This window comes from Bison bison, unplaced genomic scaffold (genome assembly GCF_000754665.1).
Source record: "Bison bison bison isolate TAMUID 2011002044 unplaced genomic scaffold, Bison_UMD1.0 scf7180017864362, whole genome shotgun sequence".
Lineage (NCBI taxonomy): Eukaryota > Metazoa > Chordata > Mammalia > Artiodactyla > Bovidae > Bison > Bison bison.
In genome coordinates this window covers 5599590-5607964 of record NW_011494934.1, presented here as the reverse complement: position 1 = coordinate 5607964, position 8375 = coordinate 5599590, and positions in this window count along the sequence as shown.

Genomic DNA, 8375 nt, shown 5'->3' with positions numbered 1-8375 from the left:
TGATGCTGAAGCTGAAACTCCAATACTTTGGCCACCTCATGTGAAGAGTTGACTCACTGGAAAAGACCCGGATGCTGGGAAGGATTGGGGGCAGGAGGAGAAGGGGACGACAGAGGATGAGATGGCTGGATGGCCTCACCGATTCGATGGATATGAGTTTGAGTGAACTCTGGGAGTCGGTGATGGACAGGGAGGCCTGGTGTGCTGTGATTCATGGGGTTGCAAAGAGTCAAACACGACTGAGCGACTGAACTGAACTGAACTGGATGATTTTTCTATTATGAACATTTATGTACAAATATATGTTGAAGATATGTTTTGACGTCACTTGAGTAAATATCAAAGGGAAACTAGTTCCCTAACTAGATCTTTTAGTAAGTGTAGCTTTATAAACAACCTCCAAAATGTTTTCTAAAGTGACTGTGGCAGTTTTCATTCCCATTAACAATGTATTCAACAATTATACCAACAAGAATAAAACAAAATCATATTGAGTAGAGTCTTCACAAGGAGGAAAAAAACCATCAAATGGGAGCCTGGTGGGCTGCCGTCTATGGGGTCACACAGAGTCGGACACGACTGACGTGACTTAGCAGTAGCAGCAGTAATAATTTAGAAACCAGCAAACTTTGCGAGTTCTGGATCTCTTTCAATTGATTGGTTTGTGTCCTGATGACGGATCATAGTTTCCTGCTTATTAGAATTTATGATTGAATTATAATTGGATGGTAAGCAATTTGAATTTCACTTTTTTTCTTGCTAGATTTTGTTGTATTCCCTAAAAGAACATTAGAGTTTGTGAGACTTTTGGCCCCTTTGTGAGAGTGGGTCCAGATTAGACTTTAGGGTAAGGCTAACTTAACTCCTTTACCAAGGCAATATTCTTATGAGAATACACCTGTTGTTGGGTTTCTAAGTGTAGCGTTATTAGAAAAATTCATTTCTGTTGCAACATATTCTCATCATAGGCATCCTTCTTTAACCTTAATTTATTTTCATAGACCTATAACTGATGAAGTTTAGAGAATTATAATTTTTATATTCAATTATTATCAAGTTTATCTTAAGTTTTAGCACCTAGCAGTAGAATACAGCCTTATGAGAAAAACAAGATCTGGTTTATTCTGATCCTTCTTTTCTCCACTAGTGTCATTAACTTTTGCTCCAAAATCATTCTTTATCTACTTATTATTTTCTTTATTTATTTTTCTTTAGACTCTCCTTTTTTGCTATAGTGCTGTCATAGTTCAGTTCAGTTCAGTTCAGTCGCTCAGTCGTGTCCGAATCTTTGCAAGCCCATTAATCGCAGCATGCCAGGCCTCCCTGTCCATCACCAACTCCTGGAGTTTCTCAAGAGACAGGTCAGGTGATCTGATATTCCTATCTCTTTCAGAATTTTCCACAGTTTATTGTGATCCACACAGTCAAAGGCTTTGGCATAGTCAATAAAGCAGAAAGAGATGTTTTTCTGGAACTCTCTAGCTTTTTCCATGAACAACTGGATGTTGGCAATTTGATCTCTGGTTCCTCTGCCTTTTCTAAAACCAGCTTGAATATCTGGAAGTTCATGGTTCACGTATTGCTGAAGCCTGGCTTGAAGAATTTTGAGCATTACTTTACTAGCGTGTGAGATGAGTGCAAATGTGCAGTAGTTTGAGCATTCTTTGGCATCGCCTTTCTTTGGGATTGGGATGAAAACTGACCTTTTCCAGTCCTGTGGCCACTGCTGAGTTTTCCAAATTTGCTGGCATATTGAGTGCAGCACTTTCACAGCATCATCCTCCAGGATTTGAAATAGCTCCACTGGAATTCCATCACCTCCACTAGCTTTGTTTGTAGTGATGCTTTCTAATGCCCCCTTGACTTCACATTCCAGGAAGTCTGGCTCTGGGTGAGTGATCACACCATCGTGATTATCTGGGTCATGAAGATCTTTTTTGTACAGCTCTTCTGTGTATTCTTGCCACCTCTTCTTAATATCTTCTGCTTCTGTTAGGTCCATACCATTTCTGTCCTTTATCGAGCCCATCTTTGCATGAAATGTTCCCTTGGTATCTCTAATTTTCTTGAAGAAATCTCTAGTCTTTCCCATTCTGTTGTTTTCCTCTATTTCCTTTCATTGATTGCTGAGGAAGGCTTTCTTATCTCTCCTTGCTCTTCTTTGGAACTCTGCATTCAAATGCTTATACCTTTTCTTTTCTCCTTTGCTTTTTGCTTCTCTTCTTTTCACAGCTATTTGTAAGGCCTCCCCAGACAGCCATTTTGCTTTTTTTGCATTTCTTTTCCATGGGTATGGTCTTGATCCCCGTCTCCTGTACAATGTCATTAACCTCTGTCATAGCTCATCAAGCACTCTGTCTATCAGATCTAGTCCCTTAAATCTATTTCTCACTTCCACTGTATAACCATAAGTGATTTGATTTAGGTCATACCTGAATGGTCTAGTGGTTTTCCCTACTTTCTTCAATTTAAGTCTGAATTTGGCAATAAGGAGTTCATGGTCTGAGCCACAGTCAGCTCCCAGTTTGTTTTTGCTGACTGTATAGAGCTTCTCCATCTTTGGCTGCAAAGAATATAATCAGTCTGATTTTGGTGTTGACCATCTGGTGATGTCCATGTGTTGTCTTCTCTTGTGTTGTTGGAAGAGGGTGTTTGCTATGACCAGTGCATTCTCTTGGCAAAACTCTATTAGCCTTTGCCCTGCTTCATTCTGTACTCCAAGTCCAAATTTGCCTGTTACTCCAGATGTTTCTTGACTTCCTCCTTTTGCATTCCAGTCCCCTATAATAAAAAGGACATCTTTTTTTGAGTGTTAGTTCTAAAAGGTCTTTTAGGTCTTCATAGAACCATCCAACTTCAGCTTTTTCAGCATTACTGGTTTGGGCATAGGTTTGGATCACCGTGATATTGAATGGTTTGCCTTGGAAATGAACAGAGATCATTCTGTCATCTTTGAGACTGCATCCAAGTACTGAATTTCAGACTCTTTGTTGACCATGTTGGCTACTCCATTTCTTCTAAGGGACTCCTGCCCACAGTAGTTGAAGAAGGCAATGGCACCCCACTCCAGCACTCTTGCCTAGAAAATCCCATGGATGGAGGAGCCTGGTGGGTTGCAGTCCATGGGGTTGCTAAGAGTTGGACACGACTGAGCGGCTTCACTTTCACTTTTTCACTTTCATGCATTGGAGAAGGAAATGGCAACCCACTACAGTGTTCTTGCCTGGAGAATCCCAGGGGCAGGAGAGCCTGGTGGGCTGACATCTATGGGGTCACACAGAGTCGGACACGACTGAAGTGACTTAGCAACAGCAGCAGCCCACGGTAGTAGATATAATGGTCATCTGAGTTAAATTCACCCATTTCAGTCCATTGTAGTTCGCTGATTCCTAGAATGTCGACGTTCATTCTTGCCATCTCCTGTCTGACCACTTCCAATTTGCCTTGATTCATGGACCTAACATTCCAGGTTCCTATGCAATATGACTCTTTACAGCATCGGACCTTGCTCCTATCACCAGTCACATCCACAACTGGGTATTGTTTTTGCTTTGGCTCCATCCCTTCATTCTTTCTGGAGTTATTTCTCCACTGATCTCCTGTAGCATACTGGGCACCTACTGACCTGGGGAGTTCCTCTTTCAGTATCCTATCATTTTGCCTTTTCATACTGTTCATGGGGTTCTCAAGGCAAGAATACTGAAGTGGTTTGCCATTCCCTTTTCCAGTGGACCACATTCTGTCAGACCTCTCCACCACGACCTATCCATCTTGGAAGCTACTCCACATACAAGGTCAAGAGGGGCGACTCGTCCAAGGTAAGGAGCAGTGGCTGCACTTTGCTGGAGCAGCCGTGAAGAGATACCACACATCCAAGGTAAGAGAAACCCAAGTAAGAGGGCATCAGAGGGCAGACACACTGAAACCATAATCACAGAAAACTTACCGATCTGATAGCATGGACCACAGCCTGGCCTACCTCAATGAAACTAAGCCATGTGGTGTGGGGCCACCCAAGTGTTGTCATAGGACTCTGTCAAATAAATTGAATTGAAGTAGGACTGCTTGATCTGCCTCTCAAGGTTTTTAAGTAGACTTCCTTCAAGTAGTAAAAGTGTTCTCAATGCTTCACTAAGGTTTCCTCACTGTATATGATAAAAGTAATCAACTAAATTGAAGTTCTAGTTATTGGGGAACGTGATTTTCTTTAGTTCAACACATGCATATCCCAGTTCAGTTCAGTAGCTCAGTCGTGTCCAACTCTTTGGGACCCCATGAATCGCAGCACACCAGGCCTCCTGTCTATCACCAACTCCCGGAGTTTACCCAAACTCATGTCCATCGAGTTGGTGAGGCCATCCAGCCATCTTATTCTCTGTCGTCCCCTTCTCCTCCTGCCCTCCAATCCCTTCCAACATCATAGTCTTTTCCAATAAGTCAACTCTTCGCATGAGGTGGCCAAAGTATTGGAGTTTCAGCTTCAGCATCAGTCCTTCCAATGAACACCCAGGACTGATCTCCTTTAGGATGAACTGGTTGGATCTCTTTGCAGTCCAAGGGACTCTCAAGAGTCTTCTCAACACCACAGTTCAAAAGCATCAATTATTTGGCACTCAGCTTCCTTCATAGTCCAACTCTCACATGCATTCATGACCACTGGAAAAACCATAGCCTTGAGTAGATAGACCTTTGTTGGCAAAGTAATATCTCTGCTTTTGAATATGCTATCTAGGTTGGTCATAACTTTCCTTCCAGGGAGTAAACATTTTTTAATTTCATGGCTGCAGTCACCATCTGCAGTGATTTTGGAGCCCCAAAAAGTAAAGCCTGACACTGTTTCCACTGTTTCCCTATCTATTTCCCATGAAGTGATGGGACTAGATAAGATGTTTAGGAGATAGAGGAGTGGAAACTATAACTATATTCTATGACACTAGCTTTCTCAACAGGAGTCTTAGAAATAATCAGTAAGCACACTTATCCTGTTTGGGATTCTCTGGGTTTCTTGGACTTGGGTGGGTATTTCCTTCCCCATTTTAGGGAAGTTTTCAACCATTATCTCCTCAAGTATTTTCTCACACCCTTTGTTTTTGTCTTCTTCTTCTGGGACACCTATGATTTGAATGTTGGGGTGTTAAACATTGTCCCAGAGGTCTCTGAGGTTGTCCTCATTTCTTTTAATTCTTTTTTTTCCCCCTCTCTGCTTCATTTATTTCTACCATTGTATCTTCCACCTTACTTATCCTCTCTTCTGCCTCAGTTACTTTACTGTTGGTCCACTCCAGAGTGCTTTTGATCTCAGTTATTGCATTATTCATTATTGATTGACTTTTCTTTATTTCTTCTAGGTCCTTGTTAAACATTTCTTACATCTTCTCAATCCTTGTCTCTAGTCTATTTATCTGTAACTTTATTTTATTTTCAAGATTTTTTATATCTTTACTATCATTATTATGAATTCTTTTTCAGGTAGACGCCCTATCTACTGCTCTCTTGTTTGGTTTGTTGGGAATTTACCATGTTCCTTTACCTGCTGAACATTTCTATGCCTTTTCATTTTGTTTAGATTGCTGTATTTGGGCTGCCCTTTCTGTAGGCTAGAAGTTTGTGGTTCCTTTTTATTGTGGAGTCTGCTCCCTGTGGGTGGGGTAAGCCTGGGACCAGATGGCTTCACAGGTGAATGTTACAAAAAATTTAGAGAAGAACTAACACCTATCCTTCTCAAACTCTTCCAGAAAATTGCAAAGGAAGGCAAACTCCCAAACTCATTCTATAAGGCCCCTGTCAGTCTAATACCAAAACTGGACAAAGATGCCACACACAAAAAAAAAAAAAGAAAAGAAAAGAAAACTACAGGCTAATATCTCTGATGAAGATAGATGCAAAAATCCTCAACAAAATTATAGCAAACAGAATCCAACAGCATTTTTCAAAGATCATCCATCATGACCAAGTAGGCTTTATCCCAGGGATGCAAGGATTCTTCAATATTCACAAATTAATCAATGTAATACACCACATTAACAAACTGAAAGACAAAAGCCATATGATTATCTCAATAGATGCAGAGAAAGACTTTGACAGAATTCAACACCCATTTATGATAAAACATCTCCAGAAACAGGCATAGAAATAACATACCTCAACATAATAAAAGCCACCTACAATAAACCCACAGCAAACACTAACCTCAATGGTGAAAAATTGGAAGCATTTCCTCTAAAATTAGGAACAAGGCAAGGGTGCCCACAGATTGGGAAAGAAGAAGTAAATCTCTCACAGTTTGCAGATGACATGATCCTCTACATAAAAAACCCTAAAGACACCACCAGGAAATTACTAGAGCTAATCAATGAATATAGTAAAGTTGCAGGATATAAAATTAATACACAGAAATCCCTTGCATCCCTATACGCTAACAAGAAAACAGAAAGAGAAATTAAGGAAATAATCACATTCACTATTGCAACAAAAGAATAAAATATTTTGGAATAAATTTACCTAAAGAGATAAAAGACATATACATATATGTGTGTATATATATGTATATATATACATATATATATAAAACTATAAAACACTGATGAAAGAAATCAAAGATGACACAAATAGATGGAGAAATATACCATGTTCATGGATCAGAAGAATCAATATAGTGAAAATGAGTATACTACCCAAAGCAATCTATAGATTCAATGCAATCCCTATCAAGCTACTAACAGTATTTGGCACAAAAGTAGAACAAATAATTTCATAATTCATATGGAAACATAAAAAGCCTTGAATAGACAAAGCAATCTTGAGAAAGAAGAATGGAATGGGAGGAATCAACCTTCCTGACTTCAGACTATACTACAAACTACAGTCATCAAGACAGTATGGCACTGGCACAAAGAAATATAGATCAGTGGAACAAAATAGAGAGTCCAGAGATGAATCCATGCACCTATGGACACCTTATCTTTGACAAAGGAGGCAAAAATATGAAATGAGGAAAAGACAATCTCTTTAACAAATGATGCTGAGAAAACTGGTCAACCACCTGTAAAAGAATAAAACTAGAACATTTTTTAACACCATACACAAAAATAAACTCAAAATGGATTAAAGATCTAAATGTAAGATCAGAAACTATAAACCTCCTAGAGGAAAGCATAGGCAGAACACTCTTTGACATAAATCACAGTAAAATCCTTTATGACCCACCTCCCAGAGTAATGGAAATAAAAACAAAATAAACAAATGAGACTTAATTAAAAGCTTTTGCACAATGAAGGAAACTATAAGCAAGGTGAGAAGACAGCTTTCAGAATGGCAGAAAATAATAGCAAACAAAACAACTGACAAAGAATTAATCTTAATCTCCAAAATATGCAAGTAGCTCATGCAGCTCAATTCCAGAAAAAAAAAAAAAAATGACCCAATCAAAAGATGGGCCAAATAACTAAATAGACATTTCTCCAAAGAAGACATACAGAGGGCTAGCAATCACATGAAAAGATGCTCAACATCACTCATCATCAAAGAAATGCAAATCAAAACCACAATGAGGTACCATCTTATGCCAGTCAGAATGCCTGGTATCAAAATGTCTACAAAAATAAATGCTGGAGAGGGTGTGGAGTAAAGGGAACCCTCTTACACTGTGGGTGGAAATGCAAACTAGTACAGTCACTATAGAGAAAAGAGTGGAAATTCCTTTAAAAACTGGAAATAGCACTGGCATATGGCCCAGCAATACCACTGATGAACATCAGATCAGATCAGATCAGATCAGGTCGCTCAGTCGTGTCCGACTCTTTGCGACCCCATGAATCGCAGCATGCCAGGCCTCCCTGTCCATCACCAACTCCCAGAGTTCACTCAGACTCATGTCCATCGAGTCAGTGATGCCATCCAGCCATCTCATCCACTGTCGTCCCCTTCTCCTATTGCCCCCAATCCCTCCCAGCATCAGAGTCTTTTCCAATGAGTCAACTCTTCGCATGAGGTGGCCAAAGTACTGGAGCTTCAGCTTTAGCATCATTCCTTCCAAAGAAATCCCAGGGCTGATCTCCTTCAGAATGGACTGGCTGGATCTCTTTGCAGTCCAAGGGACTCTCAAGAGTCTTCTCCAATACCACAGTTCAAAAGCATCAATTCTTCGGTGCTCAGCCTTCTTCACAGTCCAACTCTCACATCCATACATGACCACAGGAAAAACCATAGCCTTGACTAGACAAACTTTTGTTGACAAAGTAATGTCTCTGCTTTTGAATATGCTATCTAGGTTGGTCATAACTTTCCTTCCAAGGAGTAAGCGTCTTTTAATTTCATGGCTGCAGTCACCGTCTGCAGTGATTTTGGAGCCCCCAAAAATAAAGCCTGACACTGTT